The following is a 25,774-nucleotide window of genomic DNA, read 5'->3' on the forward strand; positions in this document are numbered from 1 at the left end:
TTTCCTGTTACTCAATGTGTTGCCATCCCATTCAGTCCAGGAGTAACATGACAACAACACTAACAATATCGGTAACAATCAGCAACAATAATAAATAATAACAATAATAAATATTATCTCAGATCTATGCTCTGTCTCGGGACATTGGCACAGAAAATTTGCATTTCATAAGGGTACTTGCTCTAATACTTACCTTCCAAATATCTGCTTTTGGAAAGATTCATACCATAAAACTCCCGCCAGGTGAAAAAACCTGGCATGGTTTGTTGGTCTGTTTTTCTGCCTGAAAGAACTGTCTGTTAGCTCATTTTCTAAGGACAACTCCCAAAACTGCCATGGTTTTGATCACCAGTGCTGTTTCTTTGTCTTCTGTTCACTCTTGCTACAGATATCACTGTCCTACCAATATTTACTTCCCCTGCAGACCATGGACCACGTCTTGTCCCCAGTGAGTGTCAGGGGGCACCAGCTGTGGTATATCTGTTGTCCAGGACAATTCCACACTCCTGGTCTTGTCAGAACCCAGGAAATTTTTCTGACTGCCCTGGAGGACTCGAGACCCTGACAGGGGGCCAAGACCCCTGTGCCTTTGATCTTGACCCATGGAAAAACAATTACCAACCTTTATATGAAGAATTACAAGTCAAGAAAGTTTAAGTAGAATAATGGTTAGTTTGTCATGGGAAGAAAAAATAGATTTTGGGGATTTTTAGAATGGGGGTTCAGGGGGCAAGATGGAGGAATCTGGGCATGTCCAGCCTTTCTCCTTCTTCTTAGCCTCCATCTTCTGGGTGATGTTGGCATTTTTAGATTGGTTTAGAGTAGAAATTCACTGTCTAACATAGGTGATAGGTATTGGGAAGTTATGGTAAATAATGTACATGTAGTTTTTAGTATAAAAGATAACACCATCTCCAAGGCTGTCAGAGTGCCTCTGTCTGACCTGCTGAGCAGAGTTCTGACTCCTTCTTCAACTGCCAGGCTGGGAAAAGAGACTTTCTAATGTATCTTGGAGTCACTCTGACCAGCAGAAGCCCCGAGATGGTCTGGGAGTCTGATTTTCCCCACCACATGTTGGGGAGGAAGGAAGCACCCTCAGGTGCTTCATGACACTCAGTATGGTTTTACCACTGCTTTAGTTGGTGGAAGTGGATGGTGAGGTGAACAACAATAACAACAGCTACTCCTGAAGGGCCACTGAAATATGGAATTTATCCTGTGTCTATCTAAAGGGCAGAAACTGCTCAATGTTCCTAAAGGAACAGAGAGCAGCATTTTCAAAGGAGAAGGATGGTATGACTACAAATCTAACGGAATAATGGGATTTGTATGGGGGAAATGTTCAATCCTTTTCATAATAAACAGGTTTATGAATGACAGATGTGGATAAATAATGAATGCTTCCAATTCACAATCAAGGATTGAGTGAGCAGAAGATAATGCAGTTGCAGCTCTGACTGAATTTTAAACAACACTTGAAATCTCAGAGTTCAATGTGAAGAAGGTCTATTCAATCGTTCACTTCTGTTTATGCTCTTTACTTCATTAGATTTAAGTACTTATAATTCTGCAGACACAACTAAAAGCAGAGGTGGACTTAGAACAAAGAAATGTAAACAACTAATACAATTTCATGCTTTATCCAAAGTGTTCCTTGAAGCTGTTTCACTGTGAACACTCCAGCCCAAACAGTGAGTGTTAATTGAGTGAAATTGGGTGTGAATGCACATATCAGTCTTGTCAGCAGCAACAAGGCCAAAGAGACAACAGTGAGGAATACTATATCCAGAGAGAAAATTAGTTTGAGAGGCACCCAGTGTTGGAGGAGTACTTCAAAGCAAGTAATGTGCTTGGGATTTGAGCACATCTGGTCAAGCCTTAAAACAGAAATTAGAAAAGGGACTAAATTTTTCTTATTAGGTCATCCACTCAATCTCCTTGTCAGTGTAGCATCCTTCTCTGAGATATTCCCTTCAGGGTTAACTTTCCAGCATTTTATTAATTCTAATTTGGGCATTTTATCTGTACTGACACAGTGAATAATTAACTCAAGGAACTCCTTGTTGAAGGTTAGCCTTGGAGCAAAGTGCTCAGCAGTGTTTTAAAAAGGCGTGGATGCATTTGTTAATAGCATCTGCACCTGCTCTGCTGGCAAATGGAACAGGGACTATCAATCTGGCACTACCTGGTCCCAAAACAATTATCCTAATGCTCTGCTATAGCTGGATTATGAGACATTTGTATCAGCATCTAGAGCATCTCTCAGTTCACTTAGAGGCAGGAAATCATGTTTCTAACTGAGCTAATGTATGAGGGTATCCATCAGCAGAGCAGCTGAACTGTCTGTGTCAGTGCAGCAATAAATAAGAATGCAATCATGCTAAAGGTTGCACAGTGTGATTAAACCTGCTGCACACTCAGCACAAAGGATGTCCTCGGACCAGTGTCACTGTGGATGGGTCACAGCTGCCACACGCTGTGGCAGGGAAACAGGGAGGGATTCTGGCTCGGGTGAGCTGCTCCTGACCACGTGCCTCACTGTGGCTGGGCAAGGGGAAGGGCTGTATTCATACCAGTAGTTTAAATGGTGTCAGGAAACAGTTCTGGGAACTGGAACCTGTTAATTGGTGCTGTGAAAATGCCAGGCCCAGTCACCATTGTGGCTTGGCTCCAAGGGTCTGTCTCTTAAACCTCCCCTGGCCATGATCTGGGGAAAGGCAGGGGGCAAGGGTCTCCCGTCACAGGTGATTTGAATGTGGCCACCCTGCTCTGCAGAGCAGACACACGCTGATCTACAAAAGCTAAGAAATTACTCTAAGTGCATGAGATGTGCAGTTACAGGGGTGATTTAGGGTGCCCTGCCTCCAAAGCTGGAAGGGGGGACCTCTGGGCTGGGATCCAGCCCTTGCATGGTCACAGCAGCCTTGAGCATCCATAAGCAGAGCTTGTGAGCAGCAAAGCTTTTGAGAGTTCCTGGGAGGAATTTTGGACGTGCTTGCTGTCAGGAGGATGCTGCCACCCTCGCACAAAAGGTCCCACGTGGCCAGATCCTGCCTCTTTGTCTTTTCACAAAGCTTTTCACACTCACTTGCCTACCACAACAATCCTCATCACCCTTCCAAGTCTCTGGGCTTGTACCCCTACAGATCCCGATACCAAGGAAAACTAAAGCTGTTCTTCCTTTGCTCTTTTCCATGGCCATGCCTGAAATATGCAGTTTCCAAAAAGGCTTATGCAGCACAGCTCCTATACAGAAGAGGGTAACTCAATAGTGAATCACATAAAATAATTAATTATAAAATATATGGTATATGTATTTATCTATGGATATGAATCTATGTGTGGAGAGTGAGAAGTGGAGCTCCACTTCTCTCTCTCTCTGTAGATGAGGGGATAAATGTAAGTCCCAAGAGCAAAACTAAGAAAATATTTGAGATACTTCTGTGGTCTTCCTCTCTTGCAACAACTGAAGTCCTGACACTTTTTTTTGTCATTATCCTGGCAATACTTCTGTGGCAAAGGATGAGGCAAAAATCAGAAGAAATACAAATTGGTGAAGGAATGAGAGTAGATCCAGACTGTTCACCAGAACACTGTAAGTGGTGTATGCTTGACCAACATACTCCTGGGTGTTGTAACCAAATAAGCAATTCTAATTAAAAAAAAAAAAAAGGAAAAAACATGCATTCAGAAGATTATATTTTATAGTTCATTCCAGGGGATTATATTTGAGATATCTATTTAATAAAATCCCATCCAACATAATGACATGCAGACTGATGTGTAGGACTAGGAGAAATACTTACCACTGAAGTGATTTAGGGTGAGTAACCCAGACCACCTACAATTATTGGACTCAAAAATGTACAAGTTCAGTTTTCAAAATGCTTCTCTAAGAGTAGCCTGCATGCCATATGTCTGCAAATGTTGCCTTCTACAGTACATACAAGGAAATCCAACAGCCTTGGACGGCTCATATTTCATTTGATGCTGCTGCTGTGTTTATAAGAAACAGAAGAAAAATAATGATCTGATGGCAGAATATGATTTATGGCTTTGTGTGTAGGAGTGGGACACAAGCCCTGCCTCCTGGCAGACAGTCCCTGGCCCTGCATCTTTCCAGTCCATTTCAACTCGGTGACAAACATCTACAAGGAGTGGAGCTAGGGCTGACTGAGTTTTCCATTTAGGAAAGGCTGGGAAGTGGCCAGATAACCTAAAAATGATTTTTGACTGAATAATCTAGGAGCAGACAGAAGCATTTCCTTTAGCCTTCTGCACAGCATTTCACTTTTAACTGCATTTTGGATTTGGTTTAGGATGTTACTGCTGACTTTCTACAGAGCTGATAGAGCTGCAAAGGCACACCAGCACCCTGGATTGGATATTTTGCATTTGAGACCAGCACCAAACCCGGGGAAAAAAAACAAACAAAACAAAACAAAAAGCAAACATGAAGAATCTGAGTTGCAAGCAGTGACAACTCACTGAGGTGTCCAGTCTGGGTCCTCTGTCCAGGACTGAGACCAGCTTACACTAGCTGTGATATGAACATGAAACTGCATAGAAGGTAGTCCAAGCATCTGCACCATAAATAATACAGTCAGAGGAGCTTTTTTTTCCAGTTTTCCAATGGAAAAAATATGAAACACATAATTTTATATCAAATATCTAGTCTTGTTCACAGCAGGATGATGCCAGTTAAATGGTTTCAGACAAGTCACATACAAACCCAATTTTTGACTTTGCATAAGATGTAAGATCTAGTATCTTTGAGGTTCAGAGTTTTTAAATAGCTAAGACATTCAGAACCCAACTGCTTTCAAATGACTTCAGTGGGAGTTGCATACTTCCCTGCATTTGAAGATCTGGCTGAAGTGGTATACAAAAATGGGACTTCAGTTCTGAAAATTCTTCAAATTTTTAAGACCTATTTCTTTTTCAAATTGTGAACTATGTAAATGTGGTTTGGCAAGACTGCATAATAAAATGAAATCCAAGGATAAATTTGGGTTTTATTTTTTTCATATTTTCCAGCATCAATGGTAACTTGGTAATTGGATAGGGTTTGGCCCTATTCCTAATTCTGACACAGACCAGAAGATACAAATCTGTGAACTATTTTTAAAGAGTATAAAAGAAATCAACTACACCAGTGTCTGCTGTGCAGCAGAGTGCACTGAAGGGTCTCTTACAAAAATATGTCAGGTCTGGATGAGAGAGCCATATTTTCATGACTATAATCCAATTACTGTAAGGTGAACATTTCCTTTACATTTCTTACTCAGGCCCTCAGTCAGTGGCTCTCACATGACTGGGACATGAGCAACTATCAGCAGATGATCAGAATGATCCCTGAGCATCAGCTGAACTGATTTTTCTGTAGGCTGTGGTTTAGTCACTGCTTCCTCAAAGTCCAAGAATGAGTAGTTCCCTTCTGCAAGTAGTTCCCCAAACTGATCCAGGGACACTAAAAGCCCTTCACAATATTGTCCAAACACAAGAGAAATTAACTGTTTAACCATCCAAGACACTGTTTGTCTTTGCTATTGGTGCTCCTGGTGCTTTGAGCCCCAGTGCAGCTGTGTGCAAGATGCAAAGTACAAGGCCCTGTGCTGTGCTCACACAATGCAACTTATCAACATTTCAAGATCATTGCTAGCTAGAAATCTCCAATCTCAGCTAGAACACATCTGCCTCACAGCTGATATCATCATTGACTGTCCAGTGCCTTCTGGAGCCTGATCTCTGGTAAACCTCTCCCTAAACCCCAGATGCACTTATTCTCAGTGGTGTAAGCCACAAGACCAAAGATGTAAATAGCCTAAATACAGAATTCCTATTTTCCTGTACTGTGGTGTTCTCTGAAGGTCAGGTTGAGGGCATATCAACATGGACACCATGGATCAACCTCAAGCTCACTAAGAGGCAGTTTCTGCTGGAGCAAAACCCACTTATGAGGTTGACTGGTGCAGAGTATCTGGAGGCGTTTCCACAAAATGCTGAAAACCCTGTTCCCACCTATGCAAAATACTCCTACACAGAAGCCCTCAAAATGCAAGCAAGCAAAACAGGAACAAAATAAAAGTAACAAATGAATGTTTATTATTTCATCTATTTTTTATTCTTTTGGAAAAAAAATATTGTGACAACACTGTAACAAACTTTCTGTGAATATTTTTCTTTGTATGCTTTTCATTTTGGTTTTGAAATGAACAATGCATCCATTAATTAACAAGGGTGGGAAACACTTTTCTGAGGTAAGAGAAGTGATAAAAAGTGAACAGCTCTTTATTCTGTGATGAGACACAGGTCCTCCTCCATTTGCCAAAATCCTATGTGTGACACTTGGCAAGTCACTTTGCAACTCCCTCGTATCTATGGTCATTTTTCTTTTTCACTGTTTGTACAAATACTTGCATCAAAATGAATGAATTACAAGTGCAGTCTTATGTTTAAATAGTCACAGAATGATTAATTCTTGGTATTTGACCCACTGGTCTAAAGTCAGACAGGTCCAGATTTTTAGCATTTTATAGAGAACATCTGCAAACACAGAAAATTATTTCTAAGAAGCAGATTTTATGCAGATGAACCACAATTGATGTCTACAGGCCTTGGGCTTGTTGAACTTCTGGCAGTGTTGTCAATAATTGCCAAAGGTAAAATACAAAAAACACAACTGAAGAAACATTGTCACCATTAAAATGACAATGTTTGATTGTATGACTCAATGGTTCAACTGACAGGTACTTTAAAGCAACTCAGATAAATGAGCAAGAATGGCCTGAAAATGAAATAAATAAATAATAACAAAAGGAAGGAAGAAAGAAAAATATCTCATTTTTTTTATTGTTGTCAGATGGTGTTTCATCTTTTTGCATTAAAACAAGACCTCTCTGCCACTGGAAGAGTCCAACATCATCCACTTGCATTGCTGAAGTGAAGGTCATGCCTGCCTTTCCATCAAAATCCCCTGTCTTCCCCCCTTCTCTGTTTCCCAGCTTTTTTCTGCCCAGAGTTTTTAACTCAGCTGTAAGAAATTGCTTCTGGGCTGAAACTTGGCAGCAAAAGTCTGACTTCAGGCCAGGAATGATCCCCCTCCCCTTCTGGTTTTCAAAACCTTTTTTTTTTTTTTTTTTTGTCAGATTTGAGGGGCAGAAGAGCAGAGGGGAGGGGGAGGGCAGTGCGGGGCACTCAGCACAGGAGCTGGCTGGCTCTGGCTGCTTTCATCATGCTTCAGTGGCTCTTCATTTTCCCAGCTGAAACAAGGGTGATTTCTGCATAATGTGGCAGGGATATTTTTGTCTATGTGCTTGCATTTAAGCAGAAAATGGCTGAGTCATTTCTTCTCAAAAGCAATTTTACTGTGTGAGCCACTTACTTCCTTTCTGCTTCTCCTTCATTTTAGTTTGTGTTCATGTTCAAAAGGGAGATCCAAAATAACATGCTCCTCTCTGGGTCAGCAAAAACAGCTTCACAAATATTTGTGTGTGCATCCAAAATTCTCCTTCAGTGCTGGAGCTGAGCAGAAATACTGAACTGATGGTACTGATACCGTTGTAACAGCAGTGACACAGTAAAGACCTGGGAGAACTTTAGATGGTTTTCTTTAGATTATGAGAGTGAAACCAGACTAAAATCATGTTTCATAGTGTGAAAGGGCAGTGAGGATAAGTTCTGAATTAAAATCCACCAGTATGAAAGAAAGAGAGACAAAATATGAGGAGGTGCAGGGGCTCAGGACAATGACCTCTGTAAGGTCACCCAGTGGCTCTTGGCTCTTTAGGTGCAGCAGCAGCAGCAGCAGCAGCAGCAGCAGCAGCAGCAGCAGCAGCAGTGTAATTAGCCTGCCGTGTATTTGGTGCTAATGTTCTGTTCATGAAGAGTATTACAGGGATGTGGCCACGGCTGGGGTGATCACACAAGGAAAGGAGATGTTGGTGTTGAAGGCAGAAGTGCAGCCTCTTCTCAAACACCTCTGTGTGCTGACTCTGTGCTGAGCCCCAGCAGCCTCTGTGTCTGCTCTGAGCAGTTTGTGACCTCAGAACTAAACATGCACGTCCAGCTTTCATGTCACTTCAGGATACTGCTTTCCTCTGGTGCTTCTATGAGGGTTTACTAAAGAAAATACTTGTCCAAAGCCTGCAATGACACAGAAAAGGGTGCTTGACACCCAGACTTGTGTGTCAGGCTGCTCCAGGGTGAAGCACCCTCTGGCTTCACAGGTGAATGTTCCTCTCTAGAGCTGAGTGTTAGTCATGGGATTAGAGAATGCTTTGGGTTGAAAGAAACCTTAAAAGTCATCCTTCAAACCCTCCTGCCACTGGCAGTGCTGCCCCCCAGTAAGTCAGGTTGCTCAGGGCCCTAACCAATCTGGCCTTGAACAATTTCATTGAGCCACATATCCAAAGAATTTCCCAACTAATGACTAGTTGTGGAAATACAGGAATCAGTGATTTCCTACATGATATCAGACAGTAAGGGACCAGCCCTGCTTTGCTGGATCTGTGGCTGTGTTTTCTACTACTGTGAAAGCACCTTTGCTGCTGCTTGCCCAGCTCTGTTCTGTTGTCCCTCAAGCTGTCCCCTGGCTATGGGTGGGACTGCTGGGGCATCAGCCTTTGTGCCCAACACCACACCCACTCCCAGCACTGGAAGTGATCTTTAGGTCCTGTGGAGAAAATACTTTGTGGTTATCTAATTAAAGCTTATACACAGAGGGGCCAATTATGGCTGCCCTAGCAACTTTAATTCTGGTGTTTCCAAACTTCAGGCTTTGGGAAGCCTTTTGCTTCTGTTCAGCATCTTGGGCTGTGTTTGTTTACATCTATGCATCTCCCTCTGCCTGTGATCACACCACCCTCCTCCTAATTATCCCCATGGCTTCCGAAACCTCTTTTCCTCTCAACTCCCACACTTTCTCCTCCTCCCTGACACTTGGGCATGGAGAGATGTGTGGTTCTTGTTTCCAGTCTTTGGAACATAAATATCATGGGGTGAAACTGGAGATTATAGTTTGGTCAACTCCTGCATTTGCTGCCCAGGGCTCAGTCTTTGTGGAAGGACCCAGTGCTCAACCCAGCTGACTCAGCAGCTCTGAGAGGAGGGTGTGCCAAAGGAGATCGTGGAGGCTTTAATGGAGAGCTGCAGAAAGTACATTCCTGCTATCTTAGTGCACCCTGAGTCAAAGACCCTGCTTCTTGCTGGGAGGGGTGCTTCATATCCCTCAGACCACCACCAGAGCTCGTGCCTTGAAGTACCCAAAAATGGGACAGTTTTTTAAAGGCACTTCTGTAACCCCTGTATAGAACTTCGTTAATGCACACCTGGAGAAATCTATTGACTTTTTTTTTTTTTTTTTTTTTTGCATAACACCAAAATATCCTGCAGGTGCAAGACAGGAATTTTAATCCATATGACATACTTTGAAAAATGAGATTTATATGAGTGGTAGTGGATTATCTACACTCTCCTGTGAGTTGGCTCAGGTGGCCATTTAGAACTTTCTCTTAGTTGCAGGATCACTTCATGATGCCAAAAAAATCTCTGTTGGAGGAGGAAACTGTTGAAGAGAAAAGGATTCTGCCTGGTTTCATCCAACTTTAGTTTAGGCTCTTACTTAGTATGCCTAGATTAGGGTCATGGTCATCAGAAGGTTTCCCCTGCAGACAATGGAACTATCTCCAGACAGTCCTTGGATTTACATCCTGCCTTGACTTTAATGATTGTGTGTCTTCAGCTCCTGACTTAGCTCCACGTTTGTTAAATATTTACAGTCTTCCTGCCCAGCTCATGCAATTGGACAATTAAGGGGAAGGCAGCCTGGAGCCATGAGCAGACAGAGCCTGACAACTGGTTCCAAAGCCTGGAGGGAGTCATGCCTGTGCACTGATGTTCTGCACAGCTCAGGGGAGATGCTTTGTTCATTTGGCCTCTTGCTCAGAGCTGCTGGGCTTCTCACTGGAAAACTTTCCTCTCTTGGGAAGCTGGACTGCCAACCTTGGGCACTCAGAAATCATGAGTCAGGTATCAGAAAAATTGTATGACAGCTTTAAAAGCAAGGGGGTGTTAAAAAAAAAGAAAAAAAGAAAAAAATAGGCAGAGAGATGGTTGCATGCTTCTGAGTTTCCATCTGGTTTCTGAGGCTTTTATGTTTGACTTAAGATTCATGTTTTCCAAGCCTTGTCCTGCAGCAGTGTGGTCTGGAAACTTCATTTTCTTCAAGAGAAAGCTGACATTCTTGCGAAATGCATGTTTTCAGGAGCATGGTCTTTAAGAAAAAATGCAATAATGTCAGATGTAATAAAACATTGAGGTTGGCAGAGGAAAGATGTCAGGCTGAGAGAGCAGCAATGATGAGCAAAGCACAAAGTATTGGTCTGAACTTGAACTCTTGTTCTTGTACTAAGCCATGTGTGTCATAGACTGGGTCCATAAGAATGCTGAATTTCCTCTTTTTCTCTGAATTTAAACCCATGAGTTTTCCTTCACATCCCATCCAGAAATATCAACACAAATTTTGATTATTTGAAAAAAAATTGTCACTAAACCAGTGCTGCTCTATGTGGACAACTGAAATCTATCCATTCTCCCTTATTAATTGGCACTGGCATTTTATTTATTGTATGTGGTTTCAATATTGTTTTCCTCTTCCTTTTTTTCAAATAAAAGTGGCCAAATCAGCTACCCTTACTCAGCTCCTGTCTCATTTGTGGGTGGAAATTTACAGCTTCTGAAGCTGAGAGAAAGAGAGAAGGAGTCAGGATGTCACTGGGAGATCACATCCTTGTAAGAACTGCTCTGAGTCTCAGTACAAAACCAGAGCTGCCCCACATGTGAACCTTGGGTCATATTTTGGTCCAAGCCTGCTGCTGGAGAAATTCCTGGTGAAGGGGGAATAATAATAAGAAAATGTGGCAGTTTATGGGATTTAATCTTTCCATCAGCAGTGATAAGTGCAGTGCTCAGTCAGACAGGAGAGGCAGTGATTCTGCACAGCCCCCATGAAGTTTGAGTCTGAATCCACTCCTACAGTGCAGAGAATATCTATAAACATCTCTTCCCTGGCTTCTCTCAAGCTGTAATTGGTAAAGAGCACTTTAAACATACTCCAACTGGCAGTAAAATTCTACTTTTGAAACGTCTGATGGTGCAGCTTATTTGTATGTTTTGAACAATAGTGCACGAGCAACTGTAGATGCTTTTGAGAAAAATTACATTGTGAAAAAGCCCCAGAGAATCTCTTCATGACCATTAGTATTTAATTGTGGAAAGCAGAAGAGGAAAAAAGCAAAAGACAGCATGTAATGGATTGTTACATTGTTATGACTCATATTGCCTCAGAGGTTTTGTTTTCAACTGGTGCTGTGTATATTGTTATTAAGTTATTTTATTATGAAATTTGAACCGAATTCTTATGTTAAATCTGGGCCTAAAAATTACCATCCTGGTACCCATTAGATGTGTGTGTACCCATGAAAAATACTGAGAAAAGGATCCAGCAATGAGACTAGAAATGTTAAAGTAATGTAGATGCAGTTTTTTCACCTGTTCAGCCTAGAGATAGAGAAAATCTTGGAAATTTACTGGAAAAAAAAATCTCATTACCTAAAAGGCAAAATATCCTCCCTACAGAGAAATAAAATTTTAAAAGGAACAGTTCTGCAGCTTCTGTACAAAAAAGAGAACAAACCCAAATCACAAAGATCACATACACAAAATCAAAAAAGCCACTGCCCAACAAAAAACACATCCTCAAAACTCCCCACTAAAAAAAAGCAACAAACAAAAGTAAACCCAAGAAACTCTAAGAAAAAAAAAGTGCTCTGAAAAACAGGAATACTAAAATGTGAAGTCTTAAATCAGTCTATATCGATACCAATTGCTTTGCTCTCTTACCACTGTTTACCCTCTCTGCCTCATTCCTCATCTTAAAGCAAAGTTTTCTCTCTGTCAAAGAAACTAATTTTGTGTCCTTCTTTATTATTTCCCAGCACATACCTCCCATTCTTTGGTCTCCTCTCTGGAACTTTGCCTGTAAATTTTTTTGGGGAAAGGGACTGTCTCTCATTATGTGCTATACAGACTTGAACACCATAGATTTCCAAAGGGCCTAATTCTGCCAAATTCTTTACTGGTGGCCCACTTTTGATTAAATTTTTCAGCTTAGAACTTCATTCCATGTTGCACATGAGACTTTTTAAACTGTCCTCAGGCTCCCCAGGAGTTTTGCAAGCCCCCGAGATGGTGAGTAGAGGTCAGGCTACAGAAAAATGGGGTTGAGAGGAGGCAAAAAACTGGAACAGAGCCATGAGAGAGGCTGTAAAAGCTGCACAAAGGGGATAGAAGGAATGAAAAATGGTAGATCTTCCTCCTGGGACGTGATGTTCTTGTCCATCCTGCTCTCTGCTCAGTAGAAACTATCATCTGTAGCACCTCCCAGATCCTTGGTGAATGCAGCAAGTAATAACAGTAACAGTAGCAGCTGCAGTAACTACAGCAGTAGCAACAATAATAATTATTAAAAAGAACTATTTGTCTTATTTCCTCCTTGGGTGCACCCAAGTGAACTCTCACTGTGGTGCCTTCAGAGGACCTTCTATGCAGTGTCATCATGGTAAGTCTTTGTGGCCTATCTTGTCTGTCAGTCTGTCACCCTGAGGCGGCATCAATGGTAAGAACAAGGTTAAAAGTGAAGAGGGGAGCAATAGCTCAATTATCATTCCAGGCACGTGGTGTAATTGTGCTGCTGGCTGCCGGCCATGTGGCTCTTGTGGCAGCAAACAGAGCTTCCCCTCAGCAGCCCCAGCCGCCCTGTTTTCCTACGGGCTGGGAAGGTCAGAAAAATCAATTAGCAATGTGGGACATTAACGAAAGCCAAGTCCAAATACAACTTCAGAAACACTTTGCTGAAAGATTAATGTATCTTTAAAAAACAAATGGACATCTGTGTCATTTTTCAGAGCTGCTCGTGGTTGCTGCTCCTACTAGAAGAAGCCAATGTTCTCACTCTGTGCAGCAGCCCTGTCTCTTAGCTGCCACAGAGTCATCCATCAGAGAGGGACTGCTGAACTTGATGCTGCCCATGCAAAATCCACAAAAATTAGCTAATCTCCAGCTGAGACAGTGTTTAAGAAGCAGAGACACTCCAAATTGTCTGAAGACAGAAGCAGCAGAAAGATGTGATAACTCCCATAGACACCAGGATGTGTGACCCTGACAGACCTCTGGGTGAGGGACCAGGCTGACATAGTTCAGGGTTTATACTTAGACCAGGGAATAAAACTCAGAATTCTGAGCTTTATGAGTTATGAATTCAATGGAGTACTACCGTGGGCAAGTCACCTTCCTTTCAGTGGTCTCTAATATGTGTCAGGGGCATTGTACATTTTAATGAAGTCCTTCACTATCCTACTGTTACAGATGCTGAAAACTATAAAGAGTTATTAAATTCATTGTCATCTGGCATATCAGTCTTCAAATTGTTTAATCTAAATTACACCTCTGCTTTCTAATATAAATATTTTATTTCTCTCATGCAGGAATGTACAAAGTAAAATATAATCTTGCTGCCCGCAAGCCTTATTTAAAGTCACATATACTTGTAAGATGTTTGTACTCTTTTCCTCACTATTTCCTTTTCTTATTTTAAGGGAAATTATTTAGAACTGCAGAAGATACTCAAATTATCCCTTGGGCTCATCTGATTTTACCTACTGAGTTAGCTTTACTCCTAAACAGGTGTTTTATATTTTAATGTCATGAACACTAACAAAACCACACGGGCAAGATGGCAAGTTGTGATGACTCTCTGAGAAAACAGGACTACATTTCCTGGGCTGGGTGCATGGTGGGTACATAAACCATATCCACTCCAATGGTATCTGCACCACTTGCAGATCATGTTGTGGAATAAAGGGAAGAACAGTTACCAGCCAGCTGATCTGCTTCTTTTTCCTGATCCCCCTGCAAAGACAAGGAAAAAAAATACCCCAAAATGCTTCAGTAATTTATGCAATTAATTGAACCAGGTAGGGATATGATTTCTAGGAAAAAGGAGAAAGGAAAGATCAAGTAGGTCAGTCATGGACCTTGGAGGACCCAACCACAAAGCTTTTAGGTTCCATCAAGCTGAGCAATGATTGGAAGTGCCCATATGAAAAGGACCCTTTTTCTGAAATGGGGGGTCACCAACCACCCTGGAAGAGAAGAAAGTTGCTTAAGGGGGAGTTTAATAGGAAAATAATTTACTGTTACCATTAGGTGGAAGATATGAGTATCTGCTTGGAAATCTTGTTTTTGAAAAGCATTTTTTCCCCTCATATCTTTATCAGAAAGTTTGGATAAAAAACTCATGTCTATGAACCACTTGATTACTGGTATTTAAATAGATGACTCTCTCAAAATTCCCAAAAAGTGCCAAGCCATTTTCTATCTCAAAGGCTGGATGATCATTAGGAACACAGACAATTTCTGTAATGTAGGGCTGGCCATGAAAATTTGTTAAAAAAGACATTATCCTGGCTAGGCAATAAGTAAAACCTGTATGTAACAGCTAATTATCTTAACAGCATTTGAAGTTAATTTTTTTTTTTCCTACCAGTCATGAACCTACAAGGAGAGAGCATCAGAGTAGGGAAAGAAATGGAGCAAAACCCAGTGGAGTAAAAAAAGGAGAAAAAAATTATCCCATTTTTGCCCAGTAGAGTATAGATTGTCAGTATTCTTTGGCATCCCTGGTGTAATTTGGTTTTGGTCAGTCCAGTAAAACAATTGTTCCTTTAACTATAACAAAGACCAATTTACCGATTATCTGTTTCCTAAAAGCATTGAATGCTGAGTATCCTGTTCCATTTCCTGTCAGATATTCACATGCAATTAGATACAGGCAGTGGGAATGTAATGTAAAATGGGTATTTTGTTCTGAAACGTGGCACTGTGCCTGTGCTCTTCCCCATCTCCTTGAGCAAAGTTCAAGTGCCAAAATGAAAGGCATGTTTAATGCCAAAGGTGATTCAAGTTCAGGCCAAAAATAATTCCAGACAACTCAATTTTGAATTATTTTCCTTCTAAACTCTTTTTTTGGGGGGGAAGTGGAAATACTGCCGGGTGTTTGAGGCTGAGATGCTAACAGCAAAACCTCATGCAAGCTATTCAAATATCAGCTGCTATTGTGTACAAAGTCCTCCCTATCACTTTGGAATTTGTGAGAGGAGGCCAACAGAACAGTCAGATTTACAATATACTTGCAGAATTTTCCATGAGGTTTAGTTTTCTTTATATAAAAAATTAAAACCACTGTGAGGATTTTCTTTTATTCTAATATTTTTGCCTGAATTCCAGGAAACATGTGCACATAAAATGTATTTACTGACATTTGGTTTTGTATAATTGTACTTCAAGAAGACAAATTTGGTAGCTTAAACCTGAAGTTAAGAAATTGTAACCTAAATACTTGTGTGAAACAATGTACATAGAAAAATCCATATTTATATATTGGAAGAGTCTTGCTTTTCTTGCATAGAAATTGCATTTTATTGCAGAACATCCCTAGACCTTTTCTCTTTTCTTTTCTTTTTTCTTGTTAGATAGCATCCAGTCATTTCAAATGTCTTCAGAGGCAGAGCAGTTACTCACTATGATAATATTTTGAACACCACATAGAGTAGAAATGAAACATGAAGCCATGGATTAGTATCAATTCAATATGGATTCTTGGATAAGTCCTTCTATCCTTCTCTCTAAAGACAGAATGGCTTTGGAGACAGGGATGTGATATGTGGTTAAGCTAACCCTGGTGCATGGAGGGCCCCCAAAATTAGATTTGATAGTACTGTGCTGGAGGAATGAAATGGAGTGACATACCAGTGGTTTTGGGCTTAGCTGCTAAGGAAAGGTCCCAATGAAGGTGATACATTTGAAGTCTTCTGACCAATTTATTTCAGCTCTCTGCAATGGAATATTTCAGTTCAAAAGTGGCAAGGCAAGAACAAAAAGAAAAGGCTTTTTTATGAGGTTCTTTTCTGGCAGAGAAAAGTGAAGTCTTTCTTTCATCCAAAAAGACTGACACTTATTTTGTCAGAAATGCTGAAATATCCAGAATCCAAAAATTTTGCACCTTCTTGATTGCAGTCAAGTAGGGAAATGAAATGTCACAGAATTGTAGTGGAGAAACAACTCCACCCAAGGAATTTGAAAACAAATGCACTTGCAGGCTTCTTGGGAGAGGATAAACCAAGGAGACAGAGGTTCAAATACAAAATACTGAATGAACATAAGCTAGGCCTGAATGGAGGGAATAAGCATGCACAGCATGTTCTTCTAACCACACCTGACAGGGGCAGAAAAGTGGACCAGGTTACAGTCTATGCAATGCTGCTTGGAAAAATCCTGCAGGAGGTGGCTGGACAGCCATTCCCTAGAGGCAGCTGTCTTGGGGAGGAATGCCATGGGGTGGAGGGTATGATGGCACAGAAAAGCTCACTCTGACTCTTCTGAGCCAGCTGCACCTGAGCTTCCTGCAGCAGGAAGCTGTGGAGCTGTTTCATGCTGTGCTGGACCTGGGTGAGGATGCAGCACTGAGCACTTGGGCTCCCAGGAACCCCAGTGGAAACAGCTGACCTGTGCACTGGATCCAACTTGTCTCAGGCTGGTGATGTGAGTCTTCCTATTTCTCTGAGACTTACTGTTAAAGAGTCTCAGCAGGGAGACCTGTGAGAAAGCTCTATAAAAAATGATACATGAAAGAAAGATAGAAATCTATTAAAAGAATGGAACAGTGAGCATGAAACAAAAATTCATTAAAAATGTATGACCAGAGTAATAGGACTAGCTTTGTTTTGGCATTGGCAGCCTGCAGAAAAAAAGATGGGAGAGAATCATATTGCACAGATGAAAAGGAAGGAAGGCAGAAAACTGGATTAAATAGATAGCTATACACTTTAGTTTCAAGGATTATCGTTGAAAACCATATGAAGCTAAGACCATTAAAAATCAGGAATGCCAAAAGGGGCAGTTGGATGATGCAGAATTAATTAAGGAGAGAGAAAGACAAAGGCAGAAACCACTTCACAGGAAACAGAAAAATGACTGTGAAATCTGCAGACTTCAGCAAAATCAGCATCTGGATCTCCTTGCCAAGAGGACAGAGTGAAGAGATACAAGCAATTATACGGAGACTCTACACAGAATATATTGCATTGTTGTTTTCAAATTATTGCATAGTCCTGAGAACTGGTTTCCAGGCTTTTGAGACCTGAGGGTCCCTTCAGGAAGATGCTGCCACCCACATCCTTACCTTGTAGCTCTGCCAGGTGTTGAGACAGATGTTTTCCTGTTGACATCTGCCCTGCCCACCCTTTCCTTCCTGCTGCAGGGAGGGACGGTGAACTGGTGAAAGTATTTTCAGATTGTGACACTTGCTCTGATACATTTTGCATGAGTAAACAATTTTTTTTGTTGTTTGTTAGGAAATTATAAAATAGTAATCCATATTTTCTAGATGGGAAGTTCTTTAAGATCCTCTAGCCTGACCTGGGGCCTGCTAAATACCATGAAACAGCAGCATTTCCATACTAAGCACATCACTTCTCTCAGTGCCAGCTGGCATTTCCCACTTGTTTTCTGTCTCCCGTTTGCTTCTCCCTATCAGCTCAGCAGAGCAAGCAGAATCATTTCACATGATGAAAAGTCAGTTCAGAAGGAGTTGGCCAGTAAACCTGGATTATAGCTACTGATGAAAAGTGCCAGCTGGTGGCTTCTGGAGAACTTCTTTAGCCACAGCCACTATTAGTTTGTCATTGTCCCTGGTGCTTTGAATACAGCAGAGGATTAGAGGATGGCATCTGTGAAGAGCTGGAGGCACCCAGTTACACTAATCCCTCAAAGAGTGGCGAGCTGAGCAGCCTCCTCTCCCTCTGGGCTGCCTCTGCTCTCCAAACTGGAAGCACCCCGGGGTGGGTTAACCACTCAGCACCAAGGGCAGAAGTGATCAGACACTCTTGGTAAGAGGTACGACCTCCAGTCACTCAAGTAAGCCCATGACACATGAACCTGTGGCATTAAATGGTCTGGAAAATAATGTTCATCCTTCTGGTTTTTGCCTCAGCAGAATATTGCACCCCATGTCCTTTGCTGTCCTCTCCTTCACACAGCTCCATTCACTTCTGAGTTTTGTCAGGATGGTAGATGATTATTTTTTAAGCCAAAGCCAAAACTCAACTTTGTTCCCATGGACAGAGAAGATTAAAACAGAACAATTGAGGTTAATAACACATTACCTCAGTGTGAACTTCAGAAATGAGTTAGCTTGATTCCAAAATACCTTGGTAATACTTTGAATGGATTACAGCTTCTTTTTAGGAGAGAAAACAAACCCAAATCCTCCGTGGCTGGGTTTAACTGTCTGTGTCACATTCTGCAAGTTCGTGTTGAGTCAAAACCCCCAGGTTTGCTGTAGATGGATTTCAGAAACTTGTTAAATTTGGAGCTGGGAGCTGAAGTCACTAAAGTAGCTGAAGGCTGGGGAGTGGAAGCAAGGCAATGTTTAAAAGCTGCAGCAGATGTGAGTTGTGAATCCAAGAAAAACAGCACCTGTCCCCAGATCCCTCCTCCAATGTTTGTCCTGCTGCATGCAAGGCCAAAGTCAGTTATCTGCCAAAGCATTCTCAATGAAAGATTTTCAGCCTGGCATGGACTGCTTGGAGGTCAATAGAAAACACTGCATTAGATTTTTCTTCAATAAAAGATCCTAGAGTCCATGTCTAGACAGAGAAAATCAGGAACAGGCTGGGGCTTAGGCATTTAAATACCTAGAGACTACCACGGTAATTCCAGCATGGCCAACACCCAGCCTAATATTATAGGCTCAGAATGTTTTAAGAGCAAATTCCTTAGGGTCAGCTCCAGTCTTCATCTCTATCCTTGAAAGAGAGAAGTCACATCCTTAGTCTTTGCCTGCAGTGAGTCCTTGTGGTGAAATGGCACCTGCAGCTTTCTCTGGTTGGGGCATGTTTCCAGTCTGTGCTCCAGTGTCACAGAGTCACTCAATCTCTGCATTGAACTCCCCATGCACAAAGTGTCCCAAGAGATGGTTGGCAGCAGCCAGAAATAAACAAAGAGGTGATTGTCTATAAAATAACACAGGTCAGAAGCCCCCATTCAAGCCTGGATCCTATTTTGTCCAATATGCAAGGATAGACAAAGTTTTTATTTTATAAAGTTCAATAATGAAATAAGTAAGTCACGAAAATGCTGGAGAAACAAGGTTTGATTTTATCCTATAAGTTAAGAAGGACAGAAGCTACTGGTTACCACATTTACTCCAAACCATTACCCCAGATATAAGGCTTTAGGTGCTTTTGTTCCACTTTTGCCCACACAAATGTTCCAAAGTCTGTCCAGGAAAAAATCAGCAGCCTTCCTTGCTGAGTTTACATTTTGATAAAATGACAATTTATTTTTCAACAATGAAAAAACAAAACAAAAAAAGCAGCAGAACCCCTCATCACATCTGGTTAAAGTTCACTCTGCACTACAGGCTTGACTTAGAAATATTTCCTTGAACTGCTCCATTCCTTCTCTGCTCTCTGGACTCCTGGGAAAATCATTTTTGTTTGCTCTAAATTTTTAGGAAGTTTTAGCTAAATCACAGTAAGTCTTTTTGAGCCAGGACTGGAAAATTAGGGGGTTTCATTCTCCTTTTAATTTTAGTGTCAGGAGGAAAAAAAATTATCTGGACCTCAGGACTAGCACAAATTAGCAGAAAATATTATATTTTTATTAGCAGAAAATATTATATTTATTATATATATGCATATATATGTATATATATGCATATATACATACACATACATACATATATATATATTCTATATATAGGTATATCTATAATAGATATAGATATATCTGTATATCTATATCTATATAGATATACATATATCTATAATATTTACTTCATTCCTGCCTAAAAACTTTGCTCTATTTACCCAAAAGGCTGATTGATTAATTTTGATGCAATCTGCACCAAATACTTGAACCTCTGAGAACTTAAAAACTTTGTGGTATTTCCAAATTTTTCATAGCTCAGTTCTTTTGGAGTTTTTAATTGCCACTGGGATCTTTGGAGGAATTTTTATGTTCAGGCAGATAAGCTGCTCTGAAGATTGAAGTTCCTCAAAGCTTAAGATTACATAGAAATTGAATGTACTGTATACAAAGTCTGGTGCTGATGCCACCCATGTAAATTTTATAGCCATGTTTTAAACCAATGGAATTAATCCTGATTTATTTTCATACCTGTGAAATAATAGCCTGGCATTTAGTTGTACAATCTTTGCAACAAATTAATTATTTCATTGGATCTTGCTATAATCAAGTAGGAAGTCAGAGAAAAAAAGACCATATTTCATTTATGTTATACTTGCAAACACAGCCATTAGTAGAGACAGAGGCTCGTGAATAAATAAAAATTTACTGCTGACCTCTATATATACATATTTTAGAACCTTTTATGATTTGAAGCAAGCAGTTTATTTAGACCTAAGTTAGAATTTGTGTTTTGACCGTATCTGAAATATCTGCAATCAACCTCAAGTTCTACTCCAATGTGCAAAGTGAATAACCACAATTTAAGTTCTGTATTGCCTTAATTCCAAACATTTAGCTTCATGTCAACAGACTCATCGAAACAAACACTCTTGCCTTTTTTTTTTTTTTTTTGGTTTCTCAGAGAAAGAGAAGGAGATAGACTCAGTTTTCTGAAGAAAAGCAATGTGTGGATGTTTGGTACCTCCTTGTGATGACAGTCTGGGCTGCTGCCCTTCCCCTGAGCTGTCATATTCCCAGGTGGGCTCCTGGGGCTCCAGGTGTGGCTGCAGCCTGCTGGGGAGAGATGAAAATGCTTTTTGAGACCAGGCCAGATGGCAGAGGGACATGTGGGTCAGGCATGATGTGTCAGGCAATGGTGCCTTGCAGCCCCTTAACCTGGCTCAGCTGCTGGGGCAGGGAGGGACTCGAGGACATACTTAACTTTTTGCTGTTCTAAATGAAACTTAGGCTTGTCCTTAGGTGTTCTGTTAATCAGGATTGGATTTCATCACATGTTTTGTTGAGCTATTGTCTTAGAACTTTTGGTGGTTGTTAAGACATTGTAAGCTATGCAACAGAGGTCTGGTGCTTTGAAACTCTTGTCATATTCCCTTCAAAATGACTAAAGGGAGCAATAAATGCACAGATTTCTTTAGAAATGGGACCTTAAAAATAATTCTTTTAAACTTTATATGTGCATTTTATTTAATATTTGCAAGTGTATGTAAATGTATTAAAGCATGGGACTGTAAACGAATGATCAAATATAAATATTTAGCATGCTCATACTGTAGAAGACAATCCTCATGGTGATAGAATTACAGTCCAGTTTTATTTCAGTACAGGCTGACTAGAAACTGATGGCAAATTGAGGATAGATGTTCCCCTTCCACACTCCATAGATTGCCCCAAACTAATGCCTTAAAGTGAGCTGCTTGCTAGATAAATCTTCTTTATCATCTGTTTGTTTTGACAATGTTATTTCAATGCTCCATCTGTCTGGCCTCTACTACATTTACCAATGGGGAAAAAATCAATAAACCATTACTCTCCTGAAGACCCTGTTGTTGCATTAGGAGGAAAAGCATATTTGCCTAGGTATGTAAGGGGTGAGGGGGGTGTGAACTTGAGATTTCAAAACTGCCAAGTTATGAACAAAATGCAGCTTGTGCCACGTGTGGAACCTAGAATTCACCCTTTAAGGAAAGGAAAGACCAAAATACCAGTGGCACTGTGAAAGAGAGATGACAGTGGCAATAACCACTTGGTTTGTCTTTACCTGCAGGGCCATGGTGGGAGCTCTGGCAGGCAAAGACTTTCCCTTTAGTGGTTTTCTATCCCTTACTCCACTTTTATCAGCACCCTTTGTTCCCACAGCATCCGCTCTGTCCAAGCAAACCCCAAGGCTGCAGTGGGGCAGGGGCAGCCACTGTTCAGTTCTGTTTTGCTCTGTCATCTCGTGACTGGGGGCATGTCAAGTGGTGTAACCGTAAATCAGACTGGCAAAACAACTGTTCCAGTCTCTGCACTTCCCCTTCCTGGCCTGCTAAAACTACTCTTTCTGACTCAGCAACTGTCCTCATAACTGAGTATATAAATACACTTTTTCTGCTCAGTTCAACACATGAGAAATAAAATGAAAATGAAAAATTTTCAGATGCTGTAAGTTTTCTGTGTACCCTTTTCTACATAATCCAAAGCACTGGGTCTGTAGATAAGAAAAAAGCCTGCTGGGATCACAGTAAAAAACATTCTGTTTATGCTGCTGATCACTACGATACCTCAGAGAACCCTGATGGATGATGTACTTGCAAATAATGTTTACTCCATGGAGAAAACTTTAAAAAATTCTCACAGATTATTGCCCACAATGTGGTTCATTCAGGAGCTCTGGGTGTAATGAAATGGTCTGTGGTTAAAAAAAAAAAGATCTGTGGTCTTTATCTGCTCAGATGACATTAAGAATGTAAAACTATGGAAATTTACCAGCAAAAAAGTCAGAAGTTCACTCAGCTGGAGATATCAGAGACATGCAAAATGCAAAAGCTGATATCTAGCACCCCTCACTGAATTTAAAGAAATAAGACTATTCTTAATTTCAATTAATTAATTTAAGTGGATCCACACAACCCTAGCAGCTGTCATCCACTGTGATCCATGTCTTTAACGCCTGTTGAGGTCAGTGTCTGCATTTGCTGTCTTTACTGAGATGGCCCTTAGCCTGCATCTCAGACCAGACCCACCACTGGACCTTCACCAGGGTCCTCTGCAGGATTCAGGTGGAGCTGGGATGTGTCCTCCAGAACATGTGGACATTTTTGGCCATGTTGCAGCTCAGCACTTTTGAATCACCATGCAAGCTGCAGGGTGCCCACCAGGCTGCTGTGTGGGGGAAGGCAAACTAGGCATGGCTGTAAACATGGACACATGTACAAGTTTTGGTGTTGCACAGGCACAGCTGTTGAGACCTGGGTGCGCACACTAAAGCTAAGTGAGCAACAGCTACTCCTTCCAGTGACTACATTCCTAATGAGTAAATAATATTTGGCCAGGAAAGGAGAAGGAGCTTGGCTGAGTCTGAAGCCTTGTTCAGACTAGGGTTCATATTCCTACACCAACAGTTGTTTGGGGAATGCAGAGTAGCTCTTATAGAGGCTGCTGAAGTCAGATGAGAACAGCAAATGGACTGCTCAGGTACCCAACCAGATAACTGGCTAGTTCAAAGATGTGGTCTGGATATGGATTTGGGTCTGGATGTCCTGACCTCTCCAGGTGCCCTAACAATAACCTACTGGCTTTCCTAGAGGGGCAAAAACATCTCTCTCTCTCTCTGGCATTTTGACCAGAAATCCTATCCTACCATGGAAACATTTCTTAAGAAAATTTCATCAAAACTGGCATGTTCCCAAGAGAAATCTCCATTTCAACTAAGTGGCATTTCCCAATGATAAACAATGTTTCTGGAAAACGCCCAAATAACTCTACTGCTTGGCACCTGTTTCAGTTGCTAAATATTGGATCAAGTAATTCACATTACCATGGAGTACCAAAGACTTTTTCATTATATGATACTTGGAACAAAGGCTCTCTTTTACAGTGCCAAAAAGCACTTGGGGCAGGGTGGGAGCTCAGGGGTGATCAGGCCATTAAACATGTGAGACTCCCATGCATGATCAAAACCCTCATGCTTTACCCAAAGTGGAGCACTGACAACAATGCCTCCTGAGGAGTATCTGTCCCTTTCCGCTCTCCCTCCCACATTCCCCTGACATGTCTCTGCACACACAGGTTTAGGGAACCTAATCTGGTTCTAGAAAAACAATCCAATGTGTTTCTGTGAAAGTGGTCTTGATCCACCCTCCACCACGGCTTCACAGCTGAGAAAGTCCAGCAACAGCTCCAGATCCAATGCAGGTGGGCACAGGGGCATTGTGGGGATCTTGTGGCTGGTGGCAAACAGCCAGTCTGGGGGGCAGAAAGCCAAAAGTAAAAAGTGTGACATTGCCTCTATCTCAAGTAGGTATTTGGTGTAAAGATCTGATTCTTTCAGGCTTGATTCAAAACTTATCAATGCTCACAGAAATCACTTTTACTGACTTCAGGAGTTCTGGTCTCTAAAGTTATTCTGTGCTCTAATTTATGTGCAAGAGCCAAACCAAACTATGTTTGCTTTTGGTAGGACAAAAATAGTAAATCCATGAGGATATTTTCTTTTCTTCAGAGATTATGGAGCTTTCTTACTCAGATGGAACCCTCAACGGTAAACTTAACCCTAATTTTATGCATCTAATGTCTTTACATAACAAATGATCAGGCATGATTCATCCTACCTCCCTGAGATGTCTGCTTTGGGATGGGATAAATTGACCCCAGGCAACACTGATTCTCTTGATTACCTCCCATCTGACCATTTCAGATGAATCCTCTTCCAGTTGTTGGCAACAGAAAATAACATCTCTTCAGAGGCACGTTAACATTTGTGTCATAATGTTTGTACCAAGTTTCTTGATGACTCAGATGGCTTCAAAGGGCTGATGCATGGCCAGTCTGAAGCTCTTATTTTCTCTCTGTTTATGCACACATATGCACACAAAGCTACTTTAAATACATAAGTGCTGAAAGCCCATTTTCTTCCATAACTGATATATTCTCAAAGACCAAGATTCAACTCCTTGAGCCTGGCACACTGTAGGGTCATGCATGTGACTGCAAAGTGGATACTCACTCCTGTTGAGAGCTTTACTTCTGCTTAGCACAGCTGTGAACGGCCAAATTTAGCACAGGATGGCAGAGAACTGAGTCCTTAGGAGTTTTATCCTCTTTGAATACAGATTTTTTATCCCCTCAGTGCACAGTTTAAGTGAGGAATTTCCAACAGACAATAAACACATGCACTTAACCCAGTGAAACTCTGAGGAGAAAAACATTCTCTTTGGCAGCAAAACTGATGACTAATTGACAGCAGGTCTGACAAAATCATCAGAAAATCATGAGATAAATAAATACAGGTGCATTTTCTTCTTCTTCTCTCCCATTTCAATAGACACAAATTAAATGTAAATGGTTATTAGAAAAAAAGATTCTTTGTGGCATTTAGTGGCTTTAAAGGCCATTGGACGCTAAAATTTATTATTTATTCCCATAGCATATGGAAGATAAGTGACAGCCCAGCAGGATATGGTGCGGTGGAAAGAAACCCTGCCATTTCCAGCTGGTACCCTGAATCAATGTAAATTCATTGATTTCTCTGCTATGGCCATGGATGGGCCTCCTTGTGACATGAGCTCCTGCTCACTGGACCCTTCTTTTCAGGGTGGCATAGTCTGCAGGTTAGGACACCCCAGGGAGCAAGAGATATGTGAGCAGCTCTTCCATAATTTTTTCTCAGCTTGCCTGTTGGTGGGATAATTTTAGTTTTAAATTACTGTTATTAACTTAATGACCTGTTGCTCCTGGAGGAGAATTCTGTGAAGAGATTTATCCTGGTCCTGGCAAACAGTAATTGTCTGGTCCACTCAGATTCTGGAGGCTGCAGAGACTTGGTCTGGCCTTGTCAGAGGTCCTTACACTGGTGGACTTAATGGTGAGAGAGTTTCCCATTCTCTCAGTTTTCAGGACCATCCCAAAATACAGAACCTGAGCACTTGTGGAGAATTGCAGGCCTTGAAGGATTTTTCTGCTCAAA

This window comes from Serinus canaria, chromosome 2 (assembly GCF_022539315.1).
Source record: "Serinus canaria isolate serCan28SL12 chromosome 2, serCan2020, whole genome shotgun sequence".
Lineage (NCBI taxonomy): Eukaryota > Metazoa > Chordata > Aves > Passeriformes > Fringillidae > Serinus > Serinus canaria.